The following is an 11,687-nucleotide window of genomic DNA, read 5'->3' as shown; positions in this document are numbered from 1 at the left end:
GTTGGAATGCACAGGCCTTCCGGAGGCCCGGGTGTAACTCCGCCCTACATCCAGGCTGGGTCAGCTCACTGCTGCTTACCTGGCCTGTGCTTCTCCAGGCAGCTTCCAGTGCTAAACTACCCACCAGCTCTCCACCAAGTAAACCCTACCTGGCCCTTTCATTTAAATACAGGTGGGGACCCAGTAAGCGAATTTATGCCCCTTTGTTCATGGCCCCTGCTTCCCCTTTTGTATATATCATCTCTCTCCTCCTTCCCTGCTTCCTGAAAGTCCTTGAAAGGCTTTGTACCCACGACCTATGGAGGTTTCCAGATTCCTAGCGGTTGAATCTGAGCTGTAGCTGCCAGCCTACACCCCAGCTCACAGCAATGCCAGCTCCTGAACACACTGAGTGAGGCCAGGGATTGAACCCGTGTCCTCATGGATGCTACTCAGATTCATTTCTGCTGAGCCACGACAGGAATTCCATTTTTTTTCCCCCAAGCTATGGGCTTTAATTCCCCAGGATTCTCTCATCCCTCTGCTGATTGGTACTCCAGCTGTACTTAAAGCCTGGTTTGTGTGCACAGCGGGAGACAGTGAGATGGGGAGGTCTGGTCACTTGGCCTTTTTCATAAAAATGTGTGTTCTCTGTTTTTTTTTTTTTTGGAAGTTCAATTATATGAATTGAATTTTCATCTGCAGAACATTTATGGAAAATAGCTTTTAAACCAACTTAATTTTTTTCCCTTTTATTTATTTTTGTGAAGTTGCGGAAAAAGAGGAAGACAGGGCACGCAGGGGAGCTGAGCCAGGGCCGACCAGCTCAGAGTGTGGAGAGCTGGAGGCGCAGTGGCTGCAGCTCCAGCCTCAGAGCCTGCCTGTCCAAGTGGCCAGGGCTGCATTGGGAGGGAGGCGGAGGGAGGAGGGAGGGGAACTGGGGCTGGAGGGAGGGTCGAGTCCGGTCCAGGTTTTGCCGGCAATTCATCATCATTTCCCCCCCACCCCCCGCGGCGGCGGCGGCAGCAGAGGCAGCGGAGGCGAGAGCAGGTGCTGGAGCTGGAGCCCAGCGAGAACCAGTGGCAGGACCTTGTTCCCCGAAGCAGGGCCCCGCCTCCCAGCCCTGCCCGGCCAGCGCCCAGCCTTGCGTGCCGCCTGCTGAGTCCATCCGCTTCACGCTGCCCCCTCCGCCAGCCGCGCCGCCCTTCCTGGGGGCGATTAGGTGCTTTTTGCTGTTTTTTTAATTTGGGCCGCCGGAGGGGGAGGAGGGGCAGGTGCTGCAGGCCCCACCCCCCTCCCCGCCTCCGGCCAGCCTTGGCAGCGTGACTCCACCCTGTCTCTGGGCACCGCGTGCTGCGTGGTTGGAGCGATCGTACAGCGGAGGCTGCGCCCAGAGAGGAGCGCAGTTCTCCACCCCACCAGGCGGCAGCGGCTAGGACGACTCTGAGAGCCGGTAGGTGTCCGGCCATGGCCCTCCGCCGACCCCGGCAGAGGCCGGCTCTCTCCCCTTCCCTGCCTCCCTCCCTCTCCTCCCCTGGGGGCCCTGTGGGTGGCCAGGGCCGGAGTTTGCTGCAAGTAGGCAGAACGTTTGGCTGCGCGGGCTCCCCTGAAATTCAGGTGTGGAGAACCAGGGATGGGAAAGGAGGGGTTCGGGTTTGGGTGGGTCAGGGGGTGCCGGTGGCCTGAGTCCGGGAGCCCCGGCGGCTGGGAGCCCGAGCTCGGGGAATCACTCGGTGGCCTCTGCTATACTCCAGCCTCCCCAAGCTGCAGTCACCTCGGTTGCAGATCATTGAGTTGAGACCAAAAGAGGGGTTTTAGGGTCGGGGAGGGCAGTTTGGGAGCCATGGCTTGGGGCTGGGGCTCTGCCTGCGGGCTACTGTCCCCTCCCCAGGTCCTGGAGCCTCTCAATTTTTTTTTTAATGAGGAGGTGCTGCTGGCTTGTAAAATCATATTCCTCTCTCTCAAAGAAGAATTTTATTTGTAACATGGTTTGAAGCAAGCAAGGGGTATAGTTATTGCAAAATTTAAAAATTGGTTATAACATGCATATTTGGATAGTAGCACACCATTTAGGAAAATTGAACTCATGTAGTGCAGATATTCAATTACCATGAAGCAGTAGTAAAACCCCAGTTCCTCACTTAATTACAGGATTTAATTCTGAATTCCAGACACCATGACTTTGAGAAGAAGCTTCCATTTCTTTCTTTCTTTTTTTTTTTTTTTTTTTTTTTTTTGCCATTTCTTGGGCAGCTCCAGCGGCATATGGAGGTTCCCAGGCCAGGGGTTGAATCGGAGCTGTAGCACCGGCCTACGCCAGAGCCACAGCAACGCGGGATCCGAGCCGCGTCTGCAACCTACACCACAGCTCACGGCAACGCCGGATCGTTAACCTACTGAGCAAGGGCTGGGATCGAACCCGCAACCGCATGGTTCTTAATCGGATTCGTTAACCACTGCGCCACGACGGGAACTCCGAAGCTTCCATTTCTATAGCATGTAAGGTTCAAATCTACAAGTTTTCCCAGTGATATTTCTTGAGATTTACTCTGCCTTTTAGGATCCTTTTACCTTATTTAAAAGAAAGAAAGAATAGTTACCTGGAGAAAACATAAAGATAATGCAAAATGACACTCATTAGCCAGTGGCTTACAGTATGCTTGTCATATGCCTTCCTTCACATTTAAATACTGAACATTCTTTCCTTCTTCCTTTGATGATGAACATATATCAAATTTGCATTTTGGAGGAGCCATGTTATATTACTCTGGTAATAAAAGAAATTTACCTTGATACGAAATACTTCTTTGGAATTCTCTTATGGTGCAGTGGGTTAAGGAGCTGGCACTGCCACTGCAGTGCCTTAGGTCACTGCTGTGGCAGTGGTTTTATCCCTGGCCCAGGAATTTACACATGTTGCGGGTGTGGCCAAAACAAAAACAAAAATAAAAACAAAAGAGAACCAAACCCCTTCCAAACCCCCAAACCTCTTTTCCCGTTTTATTCAGATCAAATCTAGTTTCATGTATATTCATGACAAATGATGTTTGATATATATCATAGAGTAGCAATGCAAAACCGAGACTCCTTTGAGATCCTAACTAAAAATATGGAGAGATTCATTCTCTTATCTTCCACTTTGGAAGTGTGTGGAACACTTTGGACACGATGGTTCTTTGCAGCTTTTTTTGTTTTACTGCCACACCTGCAGAATGTGAAGGTTCTCAGGTTAGAGGTTGAATTCGAGAGAGAGCCGCCAGCCTCCCACAGCCACAGCCATTGGGATCGCACCCATGACCTCATGGATAGTGGTCAGACTCATTTCCACTGAGCCCCAACAGGAACTCCCTTTGGCAGCTTTCTAGGAGCATCTAAGAAGCCCACAGCACAAGGGTGATCTCTTGGGCTTTCCTCTTCCAGACAGATGGAAGAGGTCCCCTGGAGTCATTTCCTGTGTATTGCAGCGTTACAGCCATGCCAACATTCCCATTCATCTAGCTCCTTTTTATACACAACATCTCAAGAATCCAGGTGGAAGAGTTACCTCTTTGCCTCTTTGTTTAGATGTGGATTGTGGTAGTTGCATAATTCTCAAGTGGAAATGTTAGACATTGTCCAATGGTACTAATCCACAATTAAATCATGATTACTGTGTATGTGCTATCTTTGTGGAGCACCTAAAGAAAATTCTTAATAATAATCTGAAACTAACATTTTCACTGTATCTTTTGATCAGAATCCATAACCATGGAATTCTTAGACTAATTCTCTTCTAACCCAAAATAAAGCAATGATCCTTCTTTAATAGAACTGTTCCTGTGTTTCATGGGTGGTTTGGAATAACAGTTTTCTTCAGTAGGGGCAGTCGTCAGACAGTATATTAATATTTAATATTTCTTTTCCTTTGCCAAATCCTGAGGACAAGCTGAGAAGGAAATCTTCTCAGCAGGCATTAGGGAGGTGGGAGTCATTGTATCACCTCTTTTTGAGGGGCCCAGACATAAATACAGTCTTCCAAGGAAACAAATTTCCATGGGTAGATTTATGATAGAAGTCTGCGAATAGCTTAAAAGCATCAGGAAAATTATTTCCGGAGTTCCCGTCGTGGCGCAGTGGTTGACGAATCCGACTAGGAACCATGAGGTTGCGGGTTCGATCCCTGCCCTTGCTCAGTGGGTTAACGATCCGGCGTTGCCCTGAGCTGTGGTGTATGTAGGTTGCAGACGCGGCTTGGATCCCGAGTTGCTGTGGCTCTGGCATAGGCTGGCAGCTACAGCTCCGATTAGACCCCTAGCCTGGGAAACTCCATATGCCGTGGGAGCGGCCCAAGAAATAGCAAAAAGACAAAAAAAAAAAAAAAAAAAAGGAAAATTATTTCCTTACAATCTACTCCTTAATGAAGTGTACAGTCTGAGCATTTCTGAAGTAGTCAGGACCTTTTATGAGAAGTGACCTAGTGAAAGTGATATAGCAAAACCCAGTTTCTCAGGGTATTGCCGCTGTCAATTAGTCTCCCCCACTGGGAGTTTGGCCAGCATTTCGTCATTAACACTGAGAAAAACTTGACAGTGTGATGACAGAATTTTATTTTATTTATTTATTTATTTATTTTTTTTGTCTTTTGTCTTTTGTCTTTTTTTTTGTTGTTGTTGTTGCTATTTCTTGGGCCGCTCCCGCGGCATATGGAGGTTCCCAGGCTAGGGGTCGAATCGGAGCTGTAGCCACAGGCCTACACCAGAGCCACAGCAACTCGGGATCCGAGCCGCGTCTGCAACCTACACCACAGCTCACGGCAAGGCCGGATCGTTAACCCACTGAGCAAGGGCAGGGATCGAACCCGCAACCTCATGGTTCCTAGTAGGATTCGTTAACCACTGCGCCACGACGGAACTCCATTTTTTTTTTTTTTTTTTTTTTTAGAATTTTATTTATTTTTAATTTTTTATTAGAGTATAGTTGATTTACAGTGTTGTGTCAATTTCTGTTGTACAGCATAGCGACCTAGTCATCTATTTATCTCTCTTGTCATCTACCCTTATATATACATTCTTTTTCTCCTGTTATCTTCCATCATATTCTATCCCAAGAGGTTGGATATAGTTCCCTGTGCTATACAGTAGGACCTCATTGTTGATCCACTGGAAATGCAGTCCTTTGTATCTACTAACCCCAAACTCCCCATCCATCCCACTTCCTTCCCCCTCCCCCTTGGCAACCACAAGTCTGTTCTCCATGTCTAGACATAAACTTTCTTTTAGGTTGAAAATTGGGAAATTGAAGATGAAAACAATAGATAATTTATAGAATCTTTCTATTGAAGAAACTAGAAGATTAGAAATTGCTTTTAGGAGTTCCCATCGTGGTTCAGTGGCTAATAAACCCAACTAGTACCCACAAGGACCCAGGTTTGATCCCTGGCCTCACCCAGTGGGTTAAAGATCCAGCATTGCTGTGAGCTGTGGTGTACGTCACAGACTCATCTGAGATCCCACATAACTGTGGCTGTGCCTGTGGCCAGAAGCTACAGCTCTGATTAGACCCCTAGTCTGGGAATCTCCATATGCCTCAGGTGCAGCCCTGAAAAAAAAAAAAAAAAGAAAAGAAAATTGCCTTTTAAAAAAAGCTATTTGCCAATCTTATGATTCTAGGGCTGATGACAAAACTCCAGGTTACTCACTTTCCTCTGTTTTTCTTCCTGTTACTGTGGTTGAAGACAGTGGCCTTTGTGGGAACCATGATGAGTGCTGCCTCTTGGCTGAGCCTTTTTCCCTCCAACATCTGGGAGAGGGTGTGTGAGACATCTGAATGGGGCCCTCATCCTCCTTCCACTCAGTAAAAGAGGAGCCCAAACACCACAATATTCTTGACTCTGACTGATGTAGAAACACAGGAGGAGCTCGTCTCTGAGACCTATGGCAGAAGTTGGCAAGGCTTTGGTAAGATGCTGAAAATAGTCTATTAAAAAAGAAGACTTCCTAGGAAAATGCTCAGGTGGCACACCTGGCTGCATTATGTATATTAAGTCCCTTGATTTAACTCTGTTCCCACTGATGTTTTCATGTCAAATATGGGAGAGGCATTGGATATCTTGCTGAACTTAGTTGATGGCTTTCCAACTAGTTTAGCATAAGATGGTTCAATAATCTTTGGGAATCTTCATCCATTCATGTGATAAAGTTGGGTACTCTAAATGTGGGTGAGTTCATGTTTGTAGGACTCAGTTTACTCATGTATATTCAAGAGTGTTCATCTAGATAAAGCATAGACTCTAATCCATGTGCATGTCTCATTCAAGAGAGTAAATAGTGGAAGACAGCCTGAGATGGGGCTCCAATTCTCAGAGCCACAGTTTTGTGCTTCCACAAATAGCTGTCTGTGTTTTCATCAGCCTGTCTTTATTCATCACCGAGCATGCACCTCCTTGATACACTTGATATCTAGACATAAAATGTGACAAGAAAAATCATCGATGTGTATTTTCTCCTCCATTTCATCATGAATTATATTTCCTTTTCCCATCGGAATCAATTTTTGGCATTTCTTAAAGGAGAGTCTTTTGACAAAAGTGTGAATTGTTTATAGGCTGCCAAGAGAGAGGATTTTGCCCTCATTTTGCTGAAGATACAATTCCAAATCATGAATGACAGCTCCCATAGTAGCATCAGTTTTCTTGATGTGGTCTTTATTTTCGTTTTCCTCTTGGGCACATGGGAATGAGCATGGCAAGTGTGCTCCTGATTTTTGTTTTTTTTTCTCTTACCTTATGCGAAAAATCAAAGTCTAGTTTTCTTGTCCATTAAAAGACAATTTTCTTTCAAGTTAGAGATGGTTTGTAAAAAGACTCTTTGGGGGACTCAAGAAACAATTTTTTTAAAGTGAAAGTAAATGTTGCAAAATTACAAAGCAGATATCATTTCACAGAATGAAACAAAATGAGGAATTTTTAGAATAGTCAAGAGTAAAGTCTATATATTCATCCTGCTAAACCCAATCAAATCATACCATTAACTTAGCTTAATTTACAAAATTGTACATTTATTTGACTGAGCTTTAGAGGACAGACAAGGGTCAACTAATAACTACCCTCTTAATGAGCTAAGAAAACAGGTTCCAGTGAGTCCGAATAAACAAATTCGGAGGTGTCTGACTCAGTGACATTACACAGATCTTTTCCAAACTGTAGCCATTGTCGTAATGAACCTCTCTACAACCTAATTCATAATTTAAGCTGTGTGAACAGCAAACAATTTTTTCCATCATGTAGGCCTCTTGAAGTACTTTAGGATTTAGTTCTTCACCAATAAAATAATAATGTATAAGGGTTATATTAATGATCTCTAGAGCCTTACTCCAAGGGTCTGCCAATATTCCCCCAAACTGTGAGGATCCCCTGTCGTGCACTCTCAGGGAAATGCAGCATGGTTCTGTCCTTATTTGACTCTTCAGTGAGTGATGTGATAAGAGGCAGTGCTTTCAATAAAAAGAAAAGGCCCTCAAACTCCATTTTGTAGTCTGCTCTTCAGAAAGGCCGTTTTATAGATATGGTCACTCAGCCCATCCCTTCCGTTCACTCTACTGGAGGGAAATTCCTGGTATTACTTTTTAACTCTGGCTGATGGTAAGTGTACCACAGTGACTTACACCCCCCCCCCCCGTCAATAGGAAATATATGGGTACATCCATTTTCTCCCACTGCTATAACCCATGAACAAAATGATATGGAATTGATTAACTTCAAAGCTTAATGTACCCTTCTTGAAAGTCTCTTTATACTTGAATCATTTGATAGAAGAGACATCGTGAGAATACAGAGTAGATAATGTGCAAGAAGTGACACATGCATTGTTAACAATGTCCCATGAAAATTGCAGAGTACACAATGCCTTAAAAGAACGTGGTTAAAGAGGAAAAAAAATCTTTGGAATTCAAATGACTCCAGGAAAACTCACAGACTCCTTTAGTATTGCCATCCCTCTTCTCTTTTGGTTACTATTTGCGTGAAGTAGCTTTTCCCATCTTTTCACTTTTAACCTATTTGTGTTTAGATCTAAAGTGAGTTTCTTGTAGATAATCCGTAGTTGGATCATATACTTAAAAAAAAAGTCCTTCTGCCAATTCTGACTTTTGATTAGAAACTGTAAACCTCTTAATTTAAGGTAATTACTATTAGGAGGGATTTACTTCTGTCATTTTGCTATTGGTTTTTTACATGCCTGCATTACTGTTTTATTTTGTGTTTAGTTGGGTTTTTGTTTTGTTTTGTTTTGTTTTGTTTTTGTCTTTTGAGGGTGTCACTCATGGCATATGGAGGTTCCCAGGCGAGGGATCAAATCTGAGATGTAGCTGCTGGCCTACCCCACAGCTACAGCAAGGAGAGATCTGAGCTGTGTCTGTGACCTACACCACAGCTCACGGCAATGCCAGATCCTTAACGCACTGAGCAAGGCCAGGGATCAAACCCGCAACCTCATGGTTCCTAGTCAGATTCGTTTCCACTGTGCCACGATGGGACTCCTAGTTGGGCTTTTTTTGGTGAGGAAACACTTTTTTTTCCCCTCATTTCCTTTCCTATGTCTTCTTTAGATATTTTGTTTGTGATTTTTGCAGAAATTACATTTACCATTTTAAAGTTATAACATTCTAAGAATGAATTTATTCCAGTTTAACTTCAGGAACAAACAAAAACTTTGCTCCTTTAATGACTCCATCTCCACCCCTTTTAGTTGTTGAAGTTATGAAATTGTATCTTTATAGATAATATGCTAAACATATAAAATGGTATGATTTTTACTGCATTAGTGTCTTCAATTATGTAGAAGAGTGCATGTGGGGTTACCAACCAAAGTTACAATCATACTGCCTTTTAGACTAATACTTTGTTTAAAGCATCCTAGTCTCAAATCCTGTCGAAAACAAAAAAGTGAAGTTACACATCATCATTACACACACCATCGTTACAAGGATACTAGCTTTTATAATTGTTCATTTATTTTCCTTTCCTAAGATCTTTATTTCCTCATATGGCTTTTGGTTGCTGGCTAGTGTTCTTTCATGTCAAACTGCATGACTCCCTTAGCATTTCTTGCAGTTTAGTATTGAGTTCCCTGAGCTTTTGTTTACTTCAGAATGTCTTAATCTCTCCCTCATTTTTGAAGAACAGTTTTGCCTGAAAGAAGGATTCTTGGTTGACAGTTTTTGCCTTTTCTTTTCTCTTCTTTTTTTTTTTTTTGTGTGTGCTTTGATTATACTAGCTCACTGCCTTCTGGCCTCTGAAGTTTCTGATGAGAAGTCTGCTGATAATCTTATAAAGGACTCCTTGGATGTGCTCAGTCCCTTCTCTCTCAATGCTTTCGAAATACTCTTTCTGTCTTGGCTTTTTGACAGGTTGAGCATGCTGTGTTCCAGTGGGGATCTCTTTGAGTTCATTCTACATGCAATTACTTGTTTCTTGGATGGTTACAATGACATCTTTCATCAAATTTTGCAAGTTTTCAGCTATTCTGTCTTCAAATATTCTTTGTCCCTTTATTTCTTCTGGGACTCCCACCAAGAGGAATATATTGGGCAGCTTTATGGTATCTCACAGGTCCCATAGGCTTTCTTTGTTTTTCTATAATCTCTCTTTTTTTTCTGTCTCTTCCTCAGACCGGATAATTTCCATTCACTTATCTTTGAATTCATGGGTGCTTATATCTGCCTGCTCAAAATCACCTTTGACTCCTTCTAGTAAATTTTAAATTTCAGTTATCATACTTTTCAGTTCCTGATTTCTTTTTTAGGTTTTCTATCTTATTTACATGTACATTTTATGCATACATTATTTTTTTGACTTTCTCTGTGTCTTCTTTTAGTTCTTTGAACATCTTTAAGATAGCTGTTTTTCAGGTATTTGTCTAGAAGATCTGTCATTACATCTTTTCCAGGGACAGTGTCTGTGGGAAATAATAATATTTTCCTTTGCATGAGTCATATATATCTGGTTTGGTTTGCATGCCTGGTGATTTTTTTTTTTTTGGTTGAAAAGTGGACATTTAAATCAAATAATATGATAACTCTGGGAGTCAGATCCTCCCCCTTCCCCAGAGTTTTCCCGTGTGTGTGTGTGTAGAACATTTTAGTCTGTCTCTGTGCTGGGGACCACCTTGAGGGTAAATATAAGGTCTCATCAAGTCTTTTCTGAGTCCATACCTTATCTTGGGGTTGTGTGGTGACTTTCTTATTTTTCTCATATATGTCATTGTGCTCTATTCTAGTCTTCAATGTCTGTCTCCCTGAAGGGGGAAAGAGTAAAACAAAGAGGAGGAAAAGGCACCATCCCTCTAAATCTCATGGATGTCACTTTAGCCAGAGAGAGAGGGGCTTTCCACCATGAAGTGAGGGGCAACAACCACAGTCACTGCCTGTCTCTTTGTCTGCACTCTGTGATCAGAAGCAGCAATCAGTGATCAGAGCAGAGAGTTCCAATATTTGGAGAACAGGGTCCTTTTTGCCCACCATGGCTCCTGCAAGCTGCATTTAAACTGCTCAGGAAGCATGTAAACTGCTGTCTGCCCTGAGCAGGGGAATAGGAGATTGGTACTTGCTACTGTGTTAGGAGCTGAAATTGACCCAAATTAACCACAATGTATTGTTGGAGTCTTCCCCTGGATGTTGCAAGCCTTCAATAGACTCCAGAGTTCCTAGTTAGTTGCATTAGACAGGTTCTGCTAGTGTAAATGTTTCCTAGGTGGGAAGACCAATTCCTGGTGCTTCCTCCTCTGCTATCTTTCTAGATTCCTCCTACATAATATACTTTTAAACTTTATTTCAAAGAAATTACTAACAAGTTCTCCCAGTGTATTTTCTCATAGACCCTGTGTTCCATCTAAATATATTATCATACAATTTTATTTTATTTTATTTTATTTTTTTGTCTTTTTGCCATTTCTTGGGCTGCTCCTGCGACATATGGAGGTTCCCAGGCTAGGGGTTGAATTGGAGCCATAGCCGCCGGCCTACACCACAGCCAGAGCAATGCAGCATCTGAGCCTATATACCACAGCTCACGGCAACACCAGATCCTCAACCCACTGAGCAAGGCCAGGGATCAAACCCACAACCTCATGGTTCCTAGTTGGATTCATTAACCACTGAGCCATGAGAGGAACTCCCATTATGATACAATTTTAAAACAACACTATAACTGCAAATACATGGTAATGCAAATCTCAGTTTAAAAATATCACTGTTTATTATGACCAGAACCATTTAAGAATTTAATGTTACCTTTACACTTCAGAGAGATTTGATGATTAGAAAAAAATCAAATAAATATGCTTCTGCTTTGCATGTTTGTGTTGACCTTTGCAGCCCCTTGAAGTCTCTCCTCTTTCCCCATTTCTGCTCACAAGATGCTGTGTGGACCTTGGTGTGTGGCATAGGGTCCCTCAAGTGATGTCAGAGACTCCCCCCTCCCCCCAGGGTCCTCACCCAGCATCCTTCACATACGGTGGCTGACCTGCAGCAAGGCACATGGACTGCACTGAGTGCTGTGAGCAGCAGCTGGCTCTGCACTTGCAGAGGCACAGTTTCCAGTCATGCAAGTGAAAGGTCACAGTCATGGACTTTATTCTTCAAGGGCGTGGTCTCTCTCTTCACAGTGTCTGTGCTTTCTCGTGTCATACAACCTCGCAGTCAAGGTTGAGTGGGACATTTCCAGGAAGAAAAGG

At 43.4% G+C, this 11,687-nt stretch overlaps 1 long non-coding RNA gene across 4 annotated transcripts in view; it reads left to right on the top strand.

Moving 5' to 3' along the window:
- Window positions 1-1,320: 1,320 nt before the first annotated feature.
- Window positions 1,321-11,687, top strand: part of LOC110259968 (uncharacterized) — a 74,435-nt gene continuing 64,068 nt past the window's right edge. For all 4 annotated transcript variants that reach the window (XR_014841222.1, XR_014841219.1, XR_014841221.1 and 1 more), the window contains exon 1: window positions 1,321-1,432. This is a non-coding gene — a long non-coding RNA (uncharacterized LOC110259968). The remainder of the gene's footprint in view (window positions 1,433-11,687) is intronic.

Source organism: Sus scrofa, chromosome 3 (assembly GCF_054392235.1).
Source record: "Sus scrofa isolate SSC_HxYL_T2T_F1_AM1 chromosome 3, Sscrofa_HxYL_maternal_Yorkshire_Landrace_v2.0, whole genome shotgun sequence".
In the NCBI taxonomy this organism is placed as follows: Eukaryota; Metazoa; Chordata; class Mammalia; order Artiodactyla; family Suidae; genus Sus; species Sus scrofa.
The sequence above is the reverse complement of the archived record's forward strand: the minus strand, read 5'-3'. Positions and strand labels throughout refer to the sequence as shown.